The sequence below is a fragment of the Danio rerio genome, chromosome 1 (genome assembly GCF_049306965.1).
Source record: "Danio rerio strain Tuebingen ecotype United States chromosome 1, GRCz12tu, whole genome shotgun sequence".
NCBI lineage: Eukaryota > Metazoa > Chordata > Actinopteri > Cypriniformes > Danionidae > Danio > Danio rerio.
In genome coordinates, this window is record NC_133176.1 from 2178535 (window position 1) to 2194763 (window position 16229).

The 16229-nt window shown below is 38.8% G+C and overlaps 1 protein-coding gene across 1 annotated transcript in view; it reads right to left on the reverse strand.

Moving 5' to 3' along the window:
* Window positions 1-16229, reverse strand: part of runx1 (RUNX family transcription factor 1) — a 224006-nt gene that overhangs the window by 134717 nt on the left and 73060 nt on the right. Inside the window, exons 9-10 of the mRNA XM_073948887.1 lie at window positions 5335-5408; window positions 2292-2663 (exon numbers count right to left, since the gene is read on the reverse strand). The gene's annotated coding sequence lies outside the window, so the exon portion shown is untranslated. The remainder of the gene's footprint in view (window positions 1-2291; window positions 2664-5334; window positions 5409-16229) is intronic.

The following is a 16229-nucleotide window of genomic DNA, read 5'->3' on the forward strand; positions in this document are numbered from 1 at the left end:
CGGTATTGTGATTACTGCTCTAAAATAAGTTATTTTAAAATGTCTGGGTAAAACAACAACAACAACAACAACAACTTTCTTCCTCATTGTACACAATATATTTTATTTTAAGAAACATATAAAATATTTTGGCTTTTTTATTTTAAACATGTCAGGTTAAGCAATTTAAATACTTCACTGACTATCTTCATTAGTTTCAAAAATACAGATTTCAGAACAACTTGATGATCTTAATAAAATAGTTATAAAAAACACAAAACAAATGACATATACCTTAGAAACGGTATAACAGAAAATGTTTGCAGTTTCAAAACCTTGACTTTTCCAAACCGCGGTAAACCTTGAAGCCGGTTATCGTCCCATGGAAAAATATCTAATTAAATAATATGCGCTGTCATCATGGCAAAGATAAAATAAATCAGTTATTAAATCTATTATGTTTAGAATTGTGTTGAAAAAAATCTGCACTCCATTAAACAGAAATTGTGGTAAAAATATAAAGGAATTAAAATTGAACAGGAGGGCGAATAATTCGGACCTCAACTGCACAGTTAAGATCAGAATTATTATCCCCCTTTTGAATTTCTTTTTCTTTTTTAATTATTTCCCAAATGAAGTTTACCAGAGTAAGGAAATGTTCACAGTATGTCTGATAATATTTTTACTTCTGAAGAAAGTCTTATTTGTTTTATTTAGACTAGAATAAAAGCAGTTTTTAATTTTTTAAACACCATTTTAAGGTTAAAATTATTAGCCTACAACAAACCATCGGTATACAATAACTTGCCTAATTACCCTAACCTGCCGAGTTAACCTAATTAACCTGTCTTGAAAAAATATCTAGTCTAATAATATTTACTGTCATCAAGGCAAAGAGAAAATAAATCAGTTATTAAAGATGAGTTATTAAAACTATTATGTTTAGAAATGTGTAGCAATCGTCTTTCTGTTAAGCAGAAATTGGGGGAAAAATGAACAGAGGGGCGAATAATTTAAGGGGGTAATAATTCTGACTTCTACTGTTTATCAGCTTGCTGATTCTGAGAGACAAAATGAAAAATATGATATCAATATAGTGTATTTGATAACAATAATCCAAATAAATAATATTGCTTTGTATAAAAACAAATCTATTTCATGCTTTTTTTTCTAATTTATAATTAAACTATTTATTTTACTTATTCAACTGGATTTAAAAATCAATTCAGTCACATTTAAAACTACATCAATGTCATTGCATTTGAAAATCAACACCAAATTGGTCAAAAAAGTGATGATTTTAGTTTTTGCAACTCAAATAAACATTTCTACTCGACTCATTTGATTTCAATTAAAACTGAAAATGAAAATGCTTGTTTACTGTCATTATTACTATCATATCACAAGCATTGTTGTCTCCATCTAATTTTTTTACTTTTCTCCCTTTATATATATATATATATATATATATATATATATATATATATATATGTGTGTGTGTGTGTGTGTGTGTGTGTGTGTGTGTTACTTGCTTCATTTAGTGACTGTTATTGTTCCTTTTGTATGAACTCTGACCTGTTTACCAAGTTACCTTTACATGCACAAACATACACACACGCACATACACAAACACACACACACACCTGCCCGTATTTGACTGTACAGTTGTTGTTCTTGTTGGTATTTTAGCTAATGTTTAATTTTCTTTGGATTAATATCATCTCAAATTGTGTCCCTTTTGTATTTTCTAATAAAAAATAAATAAATAAATAAATAAAAACTGAAAATGAAGCGTCACATACTCGATAACCAAGAGCAACAAAGTTATTTTTAAAGTAAAATGCGTGTCATTTTCTATTGAACAATACACAATACATCATTAGACTGTGAATATTGACATTACCTGCTTCAAATCACACTGAAAAAACAGATGATTGATTGGATTTACTGAATTTCTTTAAGGTAAATGGTTGCAAATGATTTATATGGACTGAATTTAACCAAATGAAATTTAGTAATGTTTAAGTTAATTTGTTTGTTTAAATTCAGCCCATATAAATCATTTGCAACCATTTACCTTAAAGAAATTCAGTAAATCCAATGAAGCAGTTTTAGTGATTAGTATAGACTGCAATGTGCTTTGCATGTTGATTCAGAAAGACTAAAGGATGCTTACGAATATGTCTAAATTGCACTTTTACAATCGGTCACCCAAAAACTACCTTGCACAAAAACGGCAAGCATCAAATGTCATGCTGTGCGTTGCATGAAGGGTGTCAAAAATAATTGCAGGCCTCATTATTCCGTCTCACCTGCCCATAATGACGGCATTGCATTACACGTCCAAGTGGGTCATGATAGCTCAAGCCTCCTCTTCCCCATCATGCAACCGATCAAACGTTTCATTCTATCAACAGAACGCGGTACTCGCATGACGCAGGAACGCCCCTATTATTTGGCAGCCACACACCTGCGTCCAGACGGCCCCCAAATTGGCAGATGTACACCTGCAGAACGCCTCCAGCACATGCCTAACACACTCTGGACCGTTTGGACGGCAGGTTTGGGAGTGGTGGGCGGAGTGCTTTAGGTGGTATCGGCGTTCAGGACCAGCTGCCATTAATCCAAACCCCCCGGAGTCAGATTTCAGACACGCTTCTGCAGACGTCAGTGTTGTAGAATGTCTGTTGAAATACACTCAAAACGATTAGGGTTGCTGTTTTCGATAATTTGTATTATGAAAAATTGTTGAAAATGGTGTCAAGTAAGAAATTTTATGCTGAGGATTTGTTTTCGTTAATTTATTTTCCTTCGTCCTAGTCTCTTATTTAATAGGGGTCGCCATAGCGGAATGAACCGCCAACTATTCCAGCATATTATACACAGCCGATGCCCTTCAAGTTGCAACCCAGTACTGGAAAACACCCATACACTCTCATTCACACACACACTCACTTATTATGGCACATACTCGACTGATCTTCGCGACTTTGAAAAAATTCAGTGTCCCTGTAATTGTGTTGTGCAGAGCGGTGAACTGATGACCTTCACAGCCAATCACAGTCATTTCTGTTGAGCACTGGTGAACACTAATGTAAATGTTAGAGAGAAATGGACGTGTATACATTTTAAGTACCGGGACAGCACTATTACAGACAACACGAGGGTGTGCTACAGAGGACTGCGGTGTTTCATCACTCCCCGGGTTACATAGGCTGAAGCAGGGAAACGTCCCCATGGTGTTTACCTGCTGCCATGAACTGAAGCCTAGGAGGACACTTAAGCGTGTAACTCCTAAAGAGATTGTGATGTTGTTTGATGCCTAATCTGCTTTTATTTGTTCAAATTAAACTGAACTGAGTGATATTAAAGTGATGTTTACACCACATCTGCACTTTGAAATCTCAGCACCAGCTGGAGGTTTGTAGTCCACAGCATGTTGCTGCAATGTTTACAGTGCTGGTCCTATACTTCCGGGTTTCTTCCCACCGCAGCCTCGCTTTTATTTTTTAAAATGGAGGCCGCGTAAAATAAGCATATTGCAGATTTGGTTCGAACAGGGAATCACTCATTAAAATAACTGGAAGTCATTTATAAGAAAGTCCCTACAACAAAATAAATGTCTTCCAAACAATTCTCCTTCACAAATTGATAGTACATTTCACAAACAAGTGAAGTTTATTTATAAACTAATTTTGAGAGGATCACATGCTTATGATGGTCCCGCATTATTCAATTTATGATTGACCAATCAGATGATCCCTAAGCCGCTATAAATACCCTGAGTTCCATATCACAGCCATCTTCGTTTTGAAGAATCCCCCCTTCCACCCCTACTCCTCCTCCTTTCCTAGATGGGTGTCACGGTGGCCTAGTGATTAGCACTGTTGCCTCACAGCAAGAACGTCACTGCTTCTAGTCCTTACCAAACCAGCCGACAGAGTTTACATGTTCTCCTCGTGCTCACTTGGGTTTCCCCCGGGTTCCCCGGTTTCCTTCCACAACCCAAAAACATGCAACTTAAGTTAATTGACTAATCCAAATCGGCTCCATAGACATGCTCCTAGTAAGTAGATCTTTCTTAAGAGCGATCACTATCTATTCATTAGCTACTACAGTTAGAGTTCTCCAGATCTACCTGAGCTCAAACTCTTTGCAAACCGGGGGGAGCCCTGTGCTCGAGGATCTTATGAGCTCAGGGCTCTCTTCTGGGACACTTAAGTGTATTACTCTTAAAGAGATTGTGATTTAGTTTGATGCCTAATTTGCTTCTAATTGTTTAAATTACTATCTGTTCATTAGCTACTCCAGCAGGGGAGTTCTCGAGATCAACATGAGCTCAAACTCCCTTCTTGCCTTGCAAATGGGAGGGAGCCCCGGGCCCAAGGATCTTATGAGCTCTGGGCTCTCTCCCGGGACAGCATGCCAAACAAGCTTTATAATCAATCATCAGATAAGTGTCAACTCTTGAAAAACTCATTTGAGTAAAGATGTTTAATTTAAAGGTTAAATTGAATATATATATATATATATATATATATATATATATATATATATATATATATATATATATTAACCAGACTCTATTTTGCACTACTAATTAGTTAAAGTGTATAAATAGCAAATTTTAAATTATGATGTAATGTCAACTTAAAAAAATCAAAGTCTTTGAAATAACTAGACCTAATTTATATGAAAAAAACACTTAAAAAAAGACTTAATTTTGACATATTATTTCTTAAAACAATACACAGTCCCACTTTATATTAAGTGGCCTTAACTAATATGTACTTACAAAGGAGTTAATAAGTTGTTACAATGTACTTATTGTGTAAATACATGTATTTACTGTGTACTTATGCTTGATTAAATATATGTATGTAACTACATCTGTGATTCTGTAATTACATTTGTAAATACACTGTTGACCATCCCTTACACCTTAACACACCCTTAAACCTAACCATACCACCAAACCTGTCCATAACCCAACCTCTATCCCAACTCAAGAGCACCACAAGTGTTCTCAAACACATTATAAACACAGTAAGTACATTGTATTTATTTTTTGATGTAAGTACATAGTAGTTAAGGACACTTAATATAAAGTGGGACCCAATACACTATATTTTGCTTGTCTGGAGCTTCTTGACTTTAGAATTTTTAGATATTAGTACTAGAAACGAGACCCAAAATTTTGCATTTTTGCAGTGTGCAAAGCAATGTTTTTGGTGAACTGCATGTTCAGTTGTGAAATAAGAATCATCCAGAAGAGGGAATGCTCTTTTAAGAAGTGAAATGCATTAAATACAAGTATTAGTACATATTGTAGGAGTTCAGAAATGTCAATTGTACCTGAAGCTTTCAAATCAAGGGATGCGTTAGCTGGATTTCCACATGCTCACAAACTTCAGACTGCACTTCTGCTTCTACAAAACATAAACAAACAAAGCATCGTTATTAAGAGTTCATCATAGTGTATATAGTTTGGAATTGGTTCATTATACTACCTAAAATCCATGATCTACTACTGTTACAAGCCGAAAGACATGCTGTCAGAAGTGCTCATGTCTTATGGTGTCTGGTAGGATTGAGAATGGTGAGTAGGAGGACTGTTTGTGTGTTATTTATTTATTTGATTTGATGTCTGGGCCACACAGCTGTCCTGCACACACACTCACACACACACTCACACACACACACACACACACACACACACACACACACACACACACACACACACACACACACACACGTCTCCTGCTGTGATCCCACGACAACACATCCTGCAACTGCTCATCCTTGACAAGAGAACATACACACACACACACACACACACAGATACACTCACACACACACTCCTGTATGGCCATCTCATATTCTTTCATTTTCCTTCAGCTTAGTCCCTTATTTATCAGAGGCAACCACAGCGGAATGAACCACCAACTATTCCAGCATATAACAGCGAATGCCCTTGCAGCTGCAACCCGGCACTGGGAAATAAACATACACTCTTACATTCACACACACACACTCAAACAATACGGCCAATTTAGTTCATCAATTCCCCTATAGCTCATGTGTTTGGACTGTGGGGGAAACCGGAGCTGCTATATACAGTAGATCAAATGTAAAAGTACTATGGTTATTAAACAGGGTCTGAGTTTTCCAATGCTAGTTGGTTACAGCAGAGGTCAGGAACCTTTTTTCAGCAAAGAGCCATTTTTTATCGCGCGCTCCCGGAAGAAAGCGAATGCCGCTCGCACTTTTAGACGGGCTTGTAAAGCAACAACAGGACGCTGCAGATTTTGTTTTTGCTTGCATTGTGTCTGTTCATCCAGACGATGACACGGTTTGTTTGAGCCCGGGTCATCCATGGCTGGTTATTTTATGCATATAGTAACTTTATATCCATGTAATCTTTCGGCTGTGTATTAGAACATGGCGGATCCTTTGTTTACATTCTGTCTAGCTCCACGAGCTTGTGACATATCTCTGTAACCAATCAGCGTTCGGCTGCGCATGTAGCTCCACCTTTTGGTACCCTTTCTCGTTTTTGGTACTCTTTTGAAAGGGTGCCGAAAAAGTGGTACGGTAGGTTTGGTTCGTTACGCTTATTGACAGTGGAAACGGCCATAAAAGCGTACCAAACCGAACCGTACCACTCAGTGGAAACGGGCCATTATGGGGGTCTGGTGCAATGCTAGCCCCTTTAAATCTTTAAGTGAAAGTCAATGATGTCATGGACCCGGTACCGGGTCCGCAGAGTTTAACTCCTCAAATACATGTCATCTAGCAACATAATAATAAGTGAGTAGGTAAATTAACACAGCAGAAAATGATTCCTCCACATATACACGATTCTAAGTGAACAGATGTTTCACAAAACCACTTTCATTTGTGGTTTAAGTTAAAACAGGGACTTTCCAAGCATATTTCTTTCTGTATGATCTTTGGCAGATAAAGACTGCAGTCATGATGAATATAATTATTAAACCCTGAGTCACTGCAGGCCAGCGGGTCACACACTGGAGGAGAGCAGAGCAGACAACGAGCTGTAAAAGCATGAAGAATGCATCCATTTGCTCTGCGATTAAAACTGAAGCAACTGTGGAAGGTTGTTCAGCGCTCTGTGGGAGTGGATGGAGCGTGTGAGTTGTGCAGGACTGAATGTGGGAGAGACAGAAACACCTGCTGGATGATGAAGATGATGATGATTCAGGACACAAGCAGCAATAAAGACACACAGACAGAAGAGCGAACTGTGAGAATCTCCCTCCCTATCACCAACACGGACTTTCACATCAGCAGAACATGCAGATTTGGTTTTGTTTCTAGTCTGAATGCCTAAAAATTCTTAAATAAAGAAGAATTTTCTAGAAAAGTGAACATATTGTCTTGTTTTAGGAAATAATGGGTCAAAATGAGGGCGACACAGTGGCTCGGTGGTTAGCACTATGGCCTCACAGCAAGAAAGTCCCTGGTTCGAGTCCCCACTGGATCAGTTGGCATTTCTGTGTGGAGTTTGCATGCTCTCCTCGTGTTGGTGTGGGTTTCCTTCGGGTGCTCCGGTTTCCCCCAAAGCCCAAACACATGCATGGTGGGAATTGATCAACTAAAATGGCCATAGTGTATGAGTGTGAAAGCAAGAGAGTATGGATGTTTTCCAGTGTTGGGTTGCAGCTGGTAGGGCATCCGCTGTGTAAAACATTCATTCATTTTCTTGTCAGCTTAGTCCCTTTATTAATGCGGGGTCGCCACAGCGGAATGAACCACCAACTTATCCAGCAAGTTTTAACGCAGCGGATGCCCTTCCAGCCGCAACCCATCTCTGGGAAACATCCACACACACACACACTCATACACTATGGACAATTTAGCCTACCCAATTCACCTGTACCGCATGTGTATGGACTGTGGGGGAAACCGGAGCACCCGGAGGAAACCCACGCGAACGCAGTGAGAACATGCAAACTCCACACAGAGACGGCAACTGAGCCGAGGTTCGAACCAGCGACCTTTTTGCTGTGAGGCGTCAGCAATACCTACTGCGCCACTGCCTCGCCCCTGCGTAAAACATATGCTGGATAAGTTGGTGGTTCATTCCACTGTGGCGACCCCTGATTAATAAAGGGATTAAGTCGAAAAAAAAATGAATGGATGAACATTTTAATAGTCTACAGGTAAAATCCCATTACCTTCCACACACACACACACACACACACACACACCGCTGTCTATCCTCAACACTACATCTAAAGGTTTAGCATTTCAACAAACCTCTTTCTGTTTCTTTCTCAACAATTAATCAGTTTATTCCACACGTACAGTAACGCACCGACATCCAGACACAAAGCACTGTGACTTCAAACACTCTATTGTGTCTGCAGGAGGACGATTAGGTGACAAATTACCCAGAATAGCTTAACAAGACGAGCTACAAGTGTGTGTGTGTGTGTGTGTGTGTGTTTGAACATGACAACACAGGGATGAAAGACTACAGATTAAACGGCAGAAATCTTTTAGCCTGTATGTTGATGAGTGTCATTGTTTGGCTCGGGTCCCAGCAGGCAGTGAAATGTGAAACCAGGTGAAGCAACAGGAGGAGAAAAGCAGAAACACTGAGCTTTGTGTTCATAACAGAAGACAACGGCAGCGCTTTGATCCACACACACACACACTGGAGGACACACACCATGAGTCACAGAGACCCCCGGCACAGAGGAGCATTTCTGACTACTGAACCATCAGCGTATGATCATCACACACACACAAACACACATACATGTACATACACAAAAATGCTTACAAATACACACACACACACACACACACAAGTACACATAAACACACAAGAACAGGTGCGCACACACACTTACACACGAACACAGAAACACACACTTGCATGCACACAGACAAGGAGAGAAAGACAGACAGGCAGACACACATGAACACACACACACACACACACGTCTCTCCCACGCAGTCAAAGCAGCGGTTGACTCCTCAAAGGAATGACCTCATCAGGTGTTTAACTCAGACAGGTTTGTGAAAGCAGCTATTCTCTGCTCTATAAACACGACATCTCACAGTAAAACAGAGCTTGTGTGCAGTAACCTCACAGACAGAGTAATCTCTTAAACATATTTGAAGTCAACAAAATGAGTTTGTATAGGCGACACTAAACATCAATGTTTTCCAAATGTCAGCTTAAACAATGCTTTCTGAGCAACCCTTAAGATTTGAAAAGTAATTTTATGCTCTCTATCTCTATAATAAAAAAGTAAATAAAAAAACTGCCATCGGTTGTTTTTAAATGTGATATCAAATAACAAACAAACAAAACAAATCCACAAAACAAAAAATAAATAAATAAAAAATCTAAGCAAAATAAAAAACAAATCAAAGCAAAACAAAAAAACAAAACAAAAAAACAAGAACAAGAACAAAAAACAAAACAAAACAAACAAACAAACCAAAACACAAAGCAAAACAAAATGAAAAACAAAACAAACAAAAAACAACAAATCAAAGCAAGACAAAAAAACTAAACAAACAAACAAAACAAAACCTCAAAACAAAACAAAGAACAACACAAAACAAATAAAAAAATAAACAAACAAAACAAAAAAACAAAGCAAAACAAAGACAAAAAAACACAAAACAAAGCAAAACAAAAACAAAACAAACAAAATACAAAACAGAAAATAAAAACAAAGACAAGAAACACAAAACCAATATTTAATAAAAAACAAAACACAAAACAAAACACGAAGCAAATCAAATGCAAATAGAAAAACAAAAAAACTAAACAAAAAACAAAACAAAAACAAAAAAACAATACAAAAAAACTAAACAAGAACACAAAACAATTTTTTTACAAAAAAACAAAACAAACACACAAAACAAAACACAAAAACAAAAAGACTAAAACAAAACAAAAAATGCAAAAAAAAAACAAAACAAAAAAACAATTTAATATAACAGCTCTCTGCAACAAAAGTACAAACACATGCCTCTACACTCATTCTGGCCATGACAAACGGGCACAGACGTGTGTGTGTGTGTGTGTGTGTGTGTTGTGCGTTTTATCTGTCTAACTGCTCAGGCCGATGATGTCGTGATGAGCAATAGTCGAACCATTCACCATCCGGCAGATCTGTGTGTGTGTGTGTGTGTGTGTATGTTTGAGACATTGGCTAACAGGACTGGCATTTGGCTCACAGACAGACACATGCTGCCATTTCTGAAACTCAATCAAGGCCTTGAATACACTGATGACAGTGTATGTGTGTGTTTGGTTGACAGGGGGTGTTTTGACTATGATTATCAGCATAAGAATGTTGATCGTGTGTGTGTGTGTGTGTGTGTGTATTAAATCACCAATTGCCTGAGTTTCCCTGATATGAGAGACATGACAGTAAATGGAGACACTCGCACACAGATGTGAATGTTTTCACACACATTTCTCATCATTCCAGTAAACGTACTTAACTGACGAGTCACCCCACACTCCTCAACACACACACACACACACCCAGACAACGACACACACACTTGCACACACAGACAGACACTAGAAACATTCATTCACGTCATATAAGTTGGAGGTTAAATCAGATTTGTTTTGTAAAGTAACTGAGCTACAATACTTACAGCAGCACATTTGCAGGATATCTCTCACACTGCAGCAGATTTGAATCCAGTCAGGATTGACAAATGAGCAAAAACAGCACAACATGTTAAACACACATGTACTGTATGTCCACCGCACAGTGAACATTGTCAGAGGATATGTGTGTGGCTCATTCATTATTGCAGTTAGGAAAGCTGAATAAACTCCTTATAATACACCGAAATAAACAACTACATCCAGTAACCGCTGGGAAACTTCCTGCTTCAGTCTTACTGTGGTATTTTTGACTGTAAGTCTCTGTTTCAGGGCATCACAGTGGCGCAGTGGGTATCACGATCCCCTCACAGCAAAAAGGTTGCTGGTTTGAGTCCAAACTAAGCCAGTTGGCATTTCTGTGTGGAGTTTGCATGTTCTCCCCGTGTCGGTGTGGGTTTCCTGCACAGTACAAACACATGCACTATAGGAGAATTGATTTAGCTAAATTGTCTGTAGTGTATGAGTGTGTATGGGTGTGATAAGTTGCAGCTGGAAGGGCATTTGCTGCGTAAAACATAAGCTGGAATAGCTGGCGGTTCATTCCACTGTGGATAAAGGGACTAAGTCGAAAAAAAATTAATGAATGAAGTCTCTGTTTCATTGTGTTTGTAAATCAGTGTGCTGTGTTTATCCTAATACCGGTAACCCTTTACTGAAGCTAAATGTATCTGAGAGTGGGCGGAGAGAAACAGCTCATTTGCATTTAAAGGCAGAGGCAGAAAACAGCTACAGCTCCCTCGGACCCAAAAATTGACATTTTTAAGGGGTACAATCAGACCCTTCAGGATTTTATGAAAAAATTCGGATTTTTTTGCGATTAAAATGATTGATTATGTGGTGAAGTTTTTGCTAAATTTTATTTGATTGCTCTGAAAACACTAATAAAAGTACACATCTTTGACCTCAAGAATCATCGATTTCTGTAATATATATTAATTTAACCTCCTGAGACCCAAAGAAATGTTTTTTTTTCTTCATTAATATTCATTAGTCACAGTGCTTGGACGACAGAGACGCCACGTTGTGTTGGCAAAACAAGCGTGAAGTGTTGCTTTTATAGTTTTGCTGCAGTGAAGTTTTGTTTTCATTTTCTCTCTGTGAGAGCTCAGCTGGAGTCACGTGTGGATTAACAGTGTACGCGACGATCGACAACAATAACTTACGTGTCTAAGGAGGAACATTGTTTACCTGAGAGCTGTTCTCATCTGCAAACGCTGAGATCCGGATTCGCTTGTCGTCTCCTCTTAATAAAGACGCGGCTCTAGTTGCTGGTGATTGTCCTGTCTCTACAGATTTGGTAAGTGAGCGACCAGTGCTCTTTGTTTATTCAGTTTGTTCGTATTGAACTAAGTTAACTATTGCACCGAGTGTAAACATGTTAGCACCACAACCAAACTTTACCCTCGTGTAGGGTTTTTACCGCATTTAGTGACCAGAATAACACACGCCGCTTTCTGACGCTACCTGCCGTGTGCATCTAAGTTTCCGGAAAGTACAGAGTTTTTTTTTTCTCTCATTCGCCGTGCGGTATCAAACATTGCATGAAAATACACGCTTAGAGCAGCTCCTCGAATCAAATATCTCGTTTGTCGTGAGGGGCATGAATGAATTCCCTGAATGAAAGAGCCAAACTGCAGTCCATGTCCATGTAGGTTAAATACCATCACTTTCTCCTGTGTGTTTTTGTGTATTTTGACTCTGAAACTCGCGCGTGCCCAAAACACTCCCACACCCTCCCACTTTAGTTCCTCCGACACTCCCCCCTAAACAGAGCTGGACACGCCCACTTTTCTGACTTTTTCCAAAGTAGAGGTGTGAAAACACCCTGCTGAAACGAGGGGGTTTCATGGCCTTTTAAATCTCATACACAAGGATTTAAACGGCTTTTATATTGCCATATAGCACAGTTATTTAAGCATGATAACGAGAGCAAGAGAGCGCAATGTCCGCCACGTATGTAAACTAATATTAAACTAGTACATAGCTACATCACATGCTTAAATCACGCCATGGACATTACAGTAAGATGCCTAAAGTATAAAAAAGCCCACATATCAAAAGAAGATGGCCAAATGAGAAGCTTTCTGTCATAAACTATAGTAAAACAGCTTATCGAATACATAAAGGAGTAGAGAAAACAGCTCTCTTCATTATCAGCTGTTAGTCAGCGCCCGCTCTTTTTTTTTTTTCCTGGTCATTGCGTTTTTGTCGTGTGCAGTGTAAATGCAGACGATCAGACACGAGTCACTTTTAAAAGATGATGTAAGCAGGTCATCAAAAAAATCCGATAGTCACAAAAACGGGAATTGACCATCAAGATCTGCAGTGTAAATGCCGTCTAAAAGACACAAACGACTGTAAATGTGCATCCAACAAGCCAAGCATCCTCCTCTGATCTTTACAAAGGCCTGAGACAGCGTGGAGAAATGCATCATGCCTCCATCTCAATTACAGCCAATTTATCTTGATGATCAATGCGCACACACCCAGCCCGTCTCCTGCTCATGGCTGCGTACAGCTCCTCCGTAATTAACGTTATCGATGGTGTTTAATCTGCTAATTAGTGGAGTATGCGAGGCGAGCGGCGTGACAGAAGGTTTTGACCCTTCGTCTGCATGTCAGCCCATCAGAGCCTTAAAATCAGCTTACACAGCCATGCATGAGCTGCTGCTGCTGTCCAACGCCTTCATTAAGACCAGAAATACACAAGACAAACAACTAAAACCAAAAAGTACAAATACTTTACATCAGGCCAGGAAACTTTAGAAATGTTTGCCAAGAAAGTGTTAGAAATGTTGCTTGCTCAGGGCTATGAGCAAACACAGTTCATTCATTCGGCTTATTCCCTTATATCAGAGGTCACCACAGCAGAATGAACCGCCAACAATTTTTATAGTTTATAGTAAACAACTAGATCCAATAAACACTGGGAAACTTCATATGTTTTACGCAGCGGATACTCTTCGAAACGCAACCCAGTACTGACAGAACCCAAACAGACCAAACACACACACACACAATCATACACCAAAGCCAATTCAGTTCATCAATTCCCTTATAGCATGTGTTTGGACTGTGGGGGAAACCGGAGCACCCGGAGGAAAACCCACACCAACGTAGGGAAAACATGCAAACTCCACACAAAAATGCCAACTGACCAAGCCGGGACCTGAACCAGCGACCTTCTTGATGTTTGCTCAATATAAAACCAGTTTTGAATTTTTTTATGGTATTTAAAGGCAGTGATAAGAAATAATTGTGTCTATAAAACAAACCAATGTTGGCAAATGACTCACCTGATAAACCTAATTTGCCAAGTTAACCTACTTAGTTAAGCCTATAAATTACACTTTAAACAGGGGTCTCCAAACTCGGTCCTGGAGGGCCAGTGTCCTGGAGAGTATAGCTCCAGCCCTAATCTATTACACCTGAACCAGCTAATCAAGCTCTTAAGCTGTGCTCACACTGCACTATTCTCCCTATAAAGTTCCATTCATACGCATGCTAATGCATCAGACCGGAAACACAAGCACCTGAGACAGGTTCCGCAGGTCGCTGCGTTGCAAAGTTCGAGCTTGGTGAACTCTGACCTGCTCAAACTCTAGTGTGACTGCGGCGTTACTAGATGTACTAGAAACTTCAGGTATGTTGAAGCAAGCTAGAATAAAAACGTCAATAATATTAAGAAATAATAATAGATAATAATTAAGTAATTGCCTAGTAAACCTACTAAGCTAAGGCTTTATATTACACTTTAAACTGAATACTAATATCTTGTACAATAACTAGTAAAATATTATGTACTGTCATCAATGACTAAATAAATTAGTTAATATATATTTATATATATATATATATGTGTGTGTGTGTGTGTGTGTGTGTGTGTGTGTGTATATATATATATATATATATATATATATATATATATATATATATATATATATATATATATATATGGCAACGCAGTAGGTAGCACGTTCGCCTCACAGCAAGAAGGTCGCTGGGTCGCTGGTTCGATCCTTGGCTCAGTTGGCGTTTCTGTGTGGAGTTTGCATGTTCTCCCTGCGTTCGTGTGGGTTTCCTCCGGGTGCTCCGGTTTCCCCCACAGTCCAAAGACATGCGGTACAGGTGAATTGGGTAGGCTAAATTGTCCGTAGTGTATGAGTGTGTGTGAATGTGTGTGTGAATGTTTCCCAGAGATGGGTTGCGGCTGGAAGGGCATCTGCTGCGTAAAAACTTGCTGGATAAGTTGGCGGTTCATTCCGCTGTGGTGATCCCAGTTTAATAAAGGGACTAAGCCGACAAGAAAATGAATGATATATATATATATATATATATATATATATATATATATATATATATATATATATATACATACATACATACATACATACATACACACACACACACACACACACACACACACACACACACACATATATATATATATAAATTTAATGGCAGCTACTAATTTTGCCTTCAACTGTATGCTGTGCTGAATAAACAAACATGAATTGAATTATTACTTTAATAGCAAATAATCAGCAACATAATCACTCATTTTATTACAGTGTGAGGCCTTTAACAGTTTTTTAAAGTGTCTTCTGCTTGCCAATGCTGTTAAAAATAAAGTAAAATCTAGAAATAATATTGCAATTAAACTAAGCTGATATCCATCTAAATATGCTGTGAAATATTATTTATCTCTGAGTTTTCAGCACAGGCCCATAGCCGTTTGGGTTAGGTTGTTCGAAAGACTCACCATTCACTGACAAAGGTCCAGAATTTGTCCTATACATGAGCTTATTTGTCCAATTTTAAATACTATTCCATTATAAATTGTGAAATTAACCCATAGTAAAAAGGCTTTAAGACTTAGGAGGAATCCTGTGTTGGCTGTCATTAAAGAATATGCTGAATTTGGTATGGTGTGACTTGCCAAATTCTGACTGAAAAAAGTTTAATGTAGAGGCTGAATGGTGGCGCAGTGGGTAGCATGTTCGCCTCACACCAAGAAGGTCGTTGGTTCGAGCCTCGGCTGGGTCAGTTGGCTTTTCTGTTTGGAGTTTGCATGTATGTTCACCCCGTGTTGGCGTAGCTTTCCTAAGGGTGCTGTAGTTTCATTGATGAACTGATTTGGCTTTGGTGTGTGTGTGTGTGTGTGAATGAGGATGTATGGGCATTTCCCAGTACTGGATTGCGACAGGAAGGACATCCGCTGTGTAAAACATATGCTGGATAAGTTGGCGGTTCAATCTGCTGTGGCGACCCCTGATTAATAAAGGAATCAAGCTGAAAAACAAACTAATGAATTAATAAAATTGACAGGTGTATGAGTGTAAATTAGTGTGTATGGGTGTTTCCCAGTACTGGGTTGCAGCTGGAAGGGCATCCACTGTGTAAAACATGCTGGAATAGTTGGTGGTTCACTCCTCTGTGGCGACCCCTGATAAAACAAGGGACTAAGCCGAAGGAAAATGAATGAATGAATGTTTTCCAGCACTCCGTCTGCTAGCTCTTGCTGATTTATGTGTTTTGAAAGGGAAAAACTGTTTTTCATCTGCATTTTTAATGCACT